This window comes from Capra hircus, chromosome 11 (genome assembly GCF_001704415.2).
Source record: "Capra hircus breed San Clemente chromosome 11, ASM170441v1, whole genome shotgun sequence".
Classification (NCBI taxonomy): Eukaryota; Metazoa; Chordata; class Mammalia; order Artiodactyla; family Bovidae; genus Capra; species Capra hircus.
Genome location: NC_030818.1, coordinates 105,153,714 through 105,160,709, shown reverse-complemented (window position 1 = coordinate 105,160,709; position 6,996 = coordinate 105,153,714). Strand labels below are relative to the sequence as shown.

Below are 6,996 nucleotides of genomic sequence, written 5' to 3'. Positions count from 1 at the left end.
GTTTGTGTAGACAAGTCTTCTTCAGGTACAGCTTGATCCAGGAGCCCGAACTGCACAGCAGAAATCTGTCCACTTCTGCAGGCAGGCCCTCCTCCCAAGCCCAGGGGAAGGCCACCTGGGGCTGCAGGCTCATCACCCAAGTGTGAAGCCCGCAGAGCGGAGAGGAAGAGGCCCCAGTATAGACTCCTCGGCCTGGGCCGGTCACACCCGGGACAGGGTGGTGCTGCACTCTGATTGGCCAGGGAGACCCAGGTGTCCCAGAGGAGGGGGCGTGGCAGCCCCGCCCACACCCACGCGGACAGGCGGCTGCTGGACACCAGGTTCCCCAGAAGGCCAGGGCGGCGCCCCGGCCGCACACGCTGTGACCTGTCGCACTGACTCTGAATTTGAGTTCACTTCCTCCGCCTGGACTCCCAGGGCCTCTTGTCCATAGTAACACGAGCTGCACTGTCCATTCAAGGCCTTGTGTAGGGCAGGGGCCGTGTGGATCCCAAGCCTGTGGCCCTCGCCACCTGGAGGTCTGGGGTCTTTGTGAGGTGGGTTGCAGTGCGCAGGCGCGGAGCCATCCTTTGCATCTGTGGGGGACGGTCGAGCTCACCAGGAGCGTCTCCACCATCCTAGGGGCCGCTCCCTCCTGTGCAGCAGGGGAGGGAGGTCGCGAACTTTCCGGAAGGGGTGCAGGGGCCCGCCCTCCGTTGCTCTTATTTGGGTGCTGTCTCGCCCTGTAGGCGTGGGTCTTCTGGGAGCAAATGGAGACTGACTATTTGTGCAAAAGGTTATGGGAAAACTGCATTTCAGTCGGGCAAAGACGGGGCATGAGATGTGCCAGGAGCCTGCCCGCTGTCCTCAGCGGCACCTGGGGGCGGGGCCCGCAGTCGGCAGTTGCGGGCAGTCAGTCACTCCCATTTCGTTAGACCACCCTGGGTAAAGCCGCTTGCATCAGCCGTGGGAGCTAACGCTGCCTTTCAGCTCCTGTTTGGGGTGGGTTTCTTGTGACGCTAGTGAGAAGAGGGGTCTGGGAGCCCAGGGCTGGTGCGGTACTTCGGGGGAAAAAGAGCAACGTGAGTGCCGCGGAGTAAGAGAGGGTTCACACCTGGGGGTGGCTGCCTGCAGGGACCAGGGTGGAGCTGGCTCGCGCAGAAGCGAGTCTCCCTTCTTGAGCTGGCCTCCCGGGTCAGGGCTCCCTCCCGCATGGGGGCTCCCTCCCTCCCAGAGCCGAGTCTCTCCTCGAGCTGGCCTGCAGGCAGGGTGATGTGCCTGGATCTTGGGCAGGCGGCACCAAGGGTCCTGACCCATTTGAATCTCGGCAGACACCCCTCTCAGTCGAGGTCCAGACCATTCTCTGCCCAGGGATTTTTCAAAGCAGCATGCGGCATCCATGAGGTCACGTGGCTCCTCACAGTGGCCGGGGGGCACAGAGATTCAGGGGTCCCCTGGGAGCAGAGTAGGGTCCCCATCCTACCTAACCCACCACAAGCCCCCAGGATGTGACCCCTGACCCGACCCTGCTGGGCCAGAGAGAGGATAGGAAAGAGTCTCACCGGCTCGATGATGGCGGGCTCTCCTTTCTGGCCTTTCTCGCCCCGAGGGCCTCCGATCTGGGGTCACGAGGTGCAGAGAGAGGGTGACGGGGCGCAGAGAGAGGGTCACGAGGTGCAGAGAGAGGGGAGGGGGAGGAGGAAAAAGGCTCAGGTCACACCAGACCGACGGCTGACGAGGCGGGGGCCCCCACCCGAGGCCCAGGGAGGGCCCTCCGCGGCCGCTCACCCCTTCATAGATGGTGTCCTGGTTGGCGGGCATGCCTGGCCCGACCTCCGATGGGGAGATGGTGGGGTCGTATACGGGTCGTAGTAGCTCTCGTCCAGGTTCTTGATGGTTTCCTCGCTGAACTCTTCCTCCAGGTCGTCCATCCCTCCTCCGGAGGCGGGGCCGGCTGGGGGGAGGGCAGAGGGGGTCACTGGAAGGACGCCAGGTAACGGGCAGGAGACACAGGCCCCGCGCCAGGAGGCGCGAAGGACCGCGGCCTCCCCGGTCACAGGACACGGGGAGCCTGGCGGCTCACTTGCTGGGAGGCACTGTCTCCCTCTCACGGGGGGGGAAACTCGCCACGAACCCTTAGGACCCCGTGCAAACCAGAGCTGCACAGGGACAGCCATGCCGCGCCAGCTGTCCCGTGTCTGGGGAGCCCCGGCCAGCAGGGGCTCCGCCTCAGGCCCAGGGCCTTGGGTAACATGTCCGTAATCCCTTGCCTGCTGGCAGAGGGTCTGAGCCCGCCACAGCCCCGTGTGTGTGCCCTCTGGCCATCCAGAACTCAGCATCACACAGTGGCTATTTCCAAGCATCCGCTACGTGCCCTGCGCGCGCGCAAACCCCTCTTCAACCTGGAAACTTGGCAACGACCCTGGAGGGGGGCCTCATGGGTGCCAGGCTGTGAGTGAGACCACTGGCTTCTTTCGAGGCGGGGACATCACCGTCCAAGTCAGTCACCGGTGGAGATTTCAAGTAGGGTCGTGTCTCGTCTGCTTGCCTGACCCCAGCTCAAGGGCCTGTCCCCTCCCAGGCCACGGACAAGAGCACAGTGGCCAACAAGCGTGACCTCAGCCATCGCTGCCTGAACCCTGGAGGCCGGGTTCGTCCTACCCATCCTGCTGATCAGACGCTGACAGCACTGAGATCCACCCAGCCAGTCGTTGATTCTAAACTCGTGGGCCCCAGGAGCGTCTAAGACAACCGGCTGCAGGCGCCAGGTACGGTGGGGAGGGGGACAGGGCTGCCACACCCGGGACTGCACAGTGCGGGGCAGAGGAGGAGGAGCCAGAGGTCCAGCCCCCACCCCTGGGCCCAGCCCGCTCGCAGGGAGCAATTACGTTGGAGCCGTTGGAGGTGAGGACCGTGCTGGTGGGAACCTGCGCCCGGGCGCCCTGGTCCGGGTGCTGGTCGGGGTTCTCATCCGGGTTCTCGATGCCTTCACCGTAGCCGAAGTCCTCGTAAGGGGGTGGCGTGTAGTAGTCCTCACTGGGCACGTAGTCATAGTCACCGATGCCGGGGTCGCTCCTCCTTCCCGGGCCCTCCGTGGTGCTGGGCACCGAAGGGGCTTCCGTCGGGGGCTGGGTCAGCTCCTGAGAGCCGGCACAGACACGCAGGGTTAGGGGGGCGGCCAGCGCAGGTGGGACCAGATCTGGGGTTTCCTCCGAGGCTGGAAAGGGAGGCAGACCCATCGGCCAGCTGGACCCTGTGGACTGGGGTGCAGGGGCCCCTCGGTCCAGGGGAGGCAGCCCAGCCCCGGGCCGTGCTGTGCATGACTAGACCTGCGATCAACTTCCAGACAGGGAGAACGCTCACGACTTCTTAAAGAGCAAGATAACAGGGAATTCCCTGGCGGTCCAGTGGTTAAGCCTCCACGCTCCTACTGCCGAGGGCCTGGGTTCCACCCTGGTTAAGCCTCCACGCTCCTGCTGCCGAGGGCCTGGGTTCCACCCCTGGTTAAGCCTCCATGCTCCTACTGCCCAAGGCCTGGGTTCCCCCTGGTTAAGCCTCCACGCTCCTGCTGCCGAGGGCCTGGGTTCCACCCCTGGTTAAGCCTCCACGCTCCTACTGCCGAGGGCCTGGGTTCCACCCTGGTTAAGCCTCACGCTCCTGCTGCCGAGGGCCTGGTTCCACCCCTGGTGGGGAACTAGGACCCCGCAAGTCATGCAGCAGCCAAAATAGGAGGGGAGAAGCTTCCAGACTTGAGAGCCACACAGGCCAGGGTCCGCGGCTCTCTGCGGGGAGCGGGCCGTGTTCCATCATACCCACGTCCCCCCGCTTCCCCCACACCGTGGGAAGCCCTCTGCCCACACTCCCGTGAAAGCGCATATGTCCCTGGTCCCTCATTTTCCTGCCAAGCTCCTACCCACACCAAGCCTGGTCTCCACACATCACCACACGCCCCCCCATTCTCGCCGAGGCCTCCTTATCCCCCCTCCCCGACCCAGGGGCCAGACCTTGCCATACCCTCCACCCTGCACCAAGGCCCCCAGGGACCACCCCTACCCCACACCACGGCCCCCGGGGACCACCCCAACCTCACACCACGGCCCCTAGGGACACTGTCCACCTAACAACGGCCCCCAGGGACCACTCCCCACCTGCCCCACGGCCCCCAGGGACCACCCCTACCCCACACCACGGCCCGCGGGACCAACCCCCATCCCTGCACCACGGCCCCCAGGGACCACCCCTACCGCACACCACGGCCCCCGGGGACACCCTCCACCCCTCACCACGGCCGCGGGGACACCCTCCACCCCGCACCACGGCCCCGGGGACCGGACCTCGGGCACCTCCGTGTCTCCGAGCAGCTTCCACGGGCGTCTTGGTGGGGACGGGTCCTTGCCCGTGTCGTCCGTGTCCTCATAGTAGGGGTACTCGTAGTAATAGGTGTCTCTCTTCATTGTCCCCATCTGGGTACTGAGAGCAAGCGGGGTCGCGTGAGCAGGGCTGGAGCCCCCTGCCCCACCGGGACGCCAGCCTGTGTCTCCCCTGCGGGCTCAGACAGTAACAGCGGACCCACACAAGCTGTGCCCTGACCTAGGCGCCAACCCTGTGGGCCTGAAGACGCGACCCCCAGCTCCGGGGGGAGGCAGAGTCAGCCCCTCGGGGATCGCTGGGGAGGAAATAGGCCCCCACGGCCTCTCTGAAAGGTCCAGATGGTCTGACCTTGAGTGCCCGAGGGCGGGACTGCCAGCCGGACCGTGGGCTCTTGCTGGCAATGCCGCTGCGCCCGGGCCCCTGACCTCCAACGGAAGGCCCAGACACACAGGAGGGACTTCCCGGAGGAGGACACAGGGGTACTGCCCTCTGTAGGGCGGGCCTGGGGTGGCTGGGAGGCCTTGGCTGCAGGGACCCAGAGGGGAGCACTGTCCACCCCCTTCTCGGGATGTGCGGAGACCCTCCTGAGGAGGAAACGGCAACCCGCTCCAGTGCTCTCGCCTGGGAAAACCTCAGGGTCAAGAGAAACCTGGCGGGCTCTCGTCCAGAGGGTGAAGAGTCAGACATGGCTTCGTGACTGAATCCAAGACACGTCTGAGCCAAGACCCCGGAGCTTCACGGCGCCCCCGTCCTGTCTCCTGACTGCTCATGAAAGAAGGGGCGTTCAGCGGAGAAGTGAACGGCAGGCCTGAATTTTACTTAAAGGAAACAGGAGTCAAACCTGAGCAGGGAGGAGAGAGGATTTGAAAATGGTGCCAAGAGCTGACAATCAAGTCAGCTGGGTGCTGCTGGGCTGTGGGAGCGGGTGGACCGGGCGGGCTGGCCCCGGACACCCAGTCCGGTGGGCAGATGGCAGCATCAGACACGACCCGGGAGCTCCCGGGACAGCGCTGGCCCTCGCAGTCCCTGCCTGCCTGGGAGTCAGAGCACCCGTCGCTGTGCTGGACAGCGCTGAGCCCCTCCTGCCCCGCGAAGCTCCAGACGGTCCCCAAGGCACCTGCAGCGTCCCCGCTCGCTCAGGCCCGCCCCGGCGCTGAGCCCGGCTCTGGCTCTCCTGACCAGAAACTTTGTGTGAAACGCTCTTGACCAACGTGCTCCGTGACTCGGTGGCTTTGGAGCACAGAGCGCTTCGTAAAGCAAGTCAGGGATCCACCTTGTCCCCAGGAGCGACTGTCGTCTCGCCCAGCGGGTTTACTTGAAACGGTGGTCCCTCCATCCCGCGCCCCCCCAAGGTCTGGCCACAGCCCCACCAGGACTCACGTATTCATCTGGGTTGGGTCCTGAGACTGGGGTTTGTCGGGGACGGCCGTGTCGCAGTCTGGGCTGTAATGCTCACAGTAATCGTAAGCCGCCCGGTGGTCGCGAGACGAGGAGCAGCTGCTGGATGTCACCCTGGGAGAGGAGAGAAGCCGTGAGCGAAAGTGGCACAGAGGGGGCCGCTGGGCACCCAGGAGAACTGCCTGGCCCCTGAGAGCTTGTCCTCAGGGCATGACCTCCGTCGGGAGCTGCCTCACCCAAGCCAGCACCCACCCACCCATTCACACCACACCCACCCTACCCACCCAACCCAAACCATCCAATCACCCATCAACCGACCCATCCACTCATCTACCCATCCATCCACCCACCCAATGCCACTGCCCGCCACTGGCCCTTTGTCCACCTCATCACACGCACGCTCATTCAGGTGCCAGTTGGCAGCCCCCCGCCCGATGTCCAGCTGCTGTCTGCCAATGTGCACAGAGGGCCTCTCCCCATTACCGTCCTGACACTGCCTGGCTGCAGCACCCCAGGCTCAGTCCACACCCACTCTGCTTTCCCACCACTGGCCACTGTGGAGGGCGGGCATGCGGGTGAGCTGCTGCTGCTGTCCAGCCCGGCCCGGTAACGAGCAAGGAAGCATCGTGGAGGCAAGAGCCGGCGAGGGCCCCCACCCCCCCGTGGCTTCAGCACGACCCGCCCAGCACCCAGGCCAGAGCCTGCCCTTGCACACCGCACTATCCGTGCCGGCACAGCCCTGCCTCTCCCCCGCCCTCTCCCTGTTTGGTGTCGAGGGTCCCGGCCCTCACTTTAAACGCTCCAGCAGACTGAGAACCGTAAGTCAGAGCAGTTGAGTCAAAGCCACACGATGTTTCTATTAAACAATATGACTTCTATTTCAAATCTCATCCAATTCAAAGAAAATATCTTCTCCTGCGACTGGCAGCTTGACATCCTTGCGCTGTGTCGCTTCAGTCGTGTCTGACTCCTTGCGACCCTTCAGACGGTAGCCCCCCCGCTTCCCCGTCTAGGCAAGAGTTCTGGAGTGAGCCGCCATGCCCTCCCCCAGGGCTTCTTCCCACCCAGGGAAGGAACCCGAGGCTCTCAGGTCTCGCTGCTTTGGAAGGCGTGTCCCTTTCCCACCAACATCACCTAGGGATAGGCACGCTCCAAATGAAGCTGCTGGAAAAAAAGGGCTCAGGGCCTGCGTGGGGCAGCCGTGACCCTGGGCAGGGGTGCACCCCTTGACGGAGCATACCGGGATTT

General features: G+C 64.6%; 1 pseudogene; it reads right to left on the bottom strand.

Annotated features, from left to right (window-relative positions):
- Positions 202-6,373, bottom strand: LOC108637101 (annotated as a pseudogene).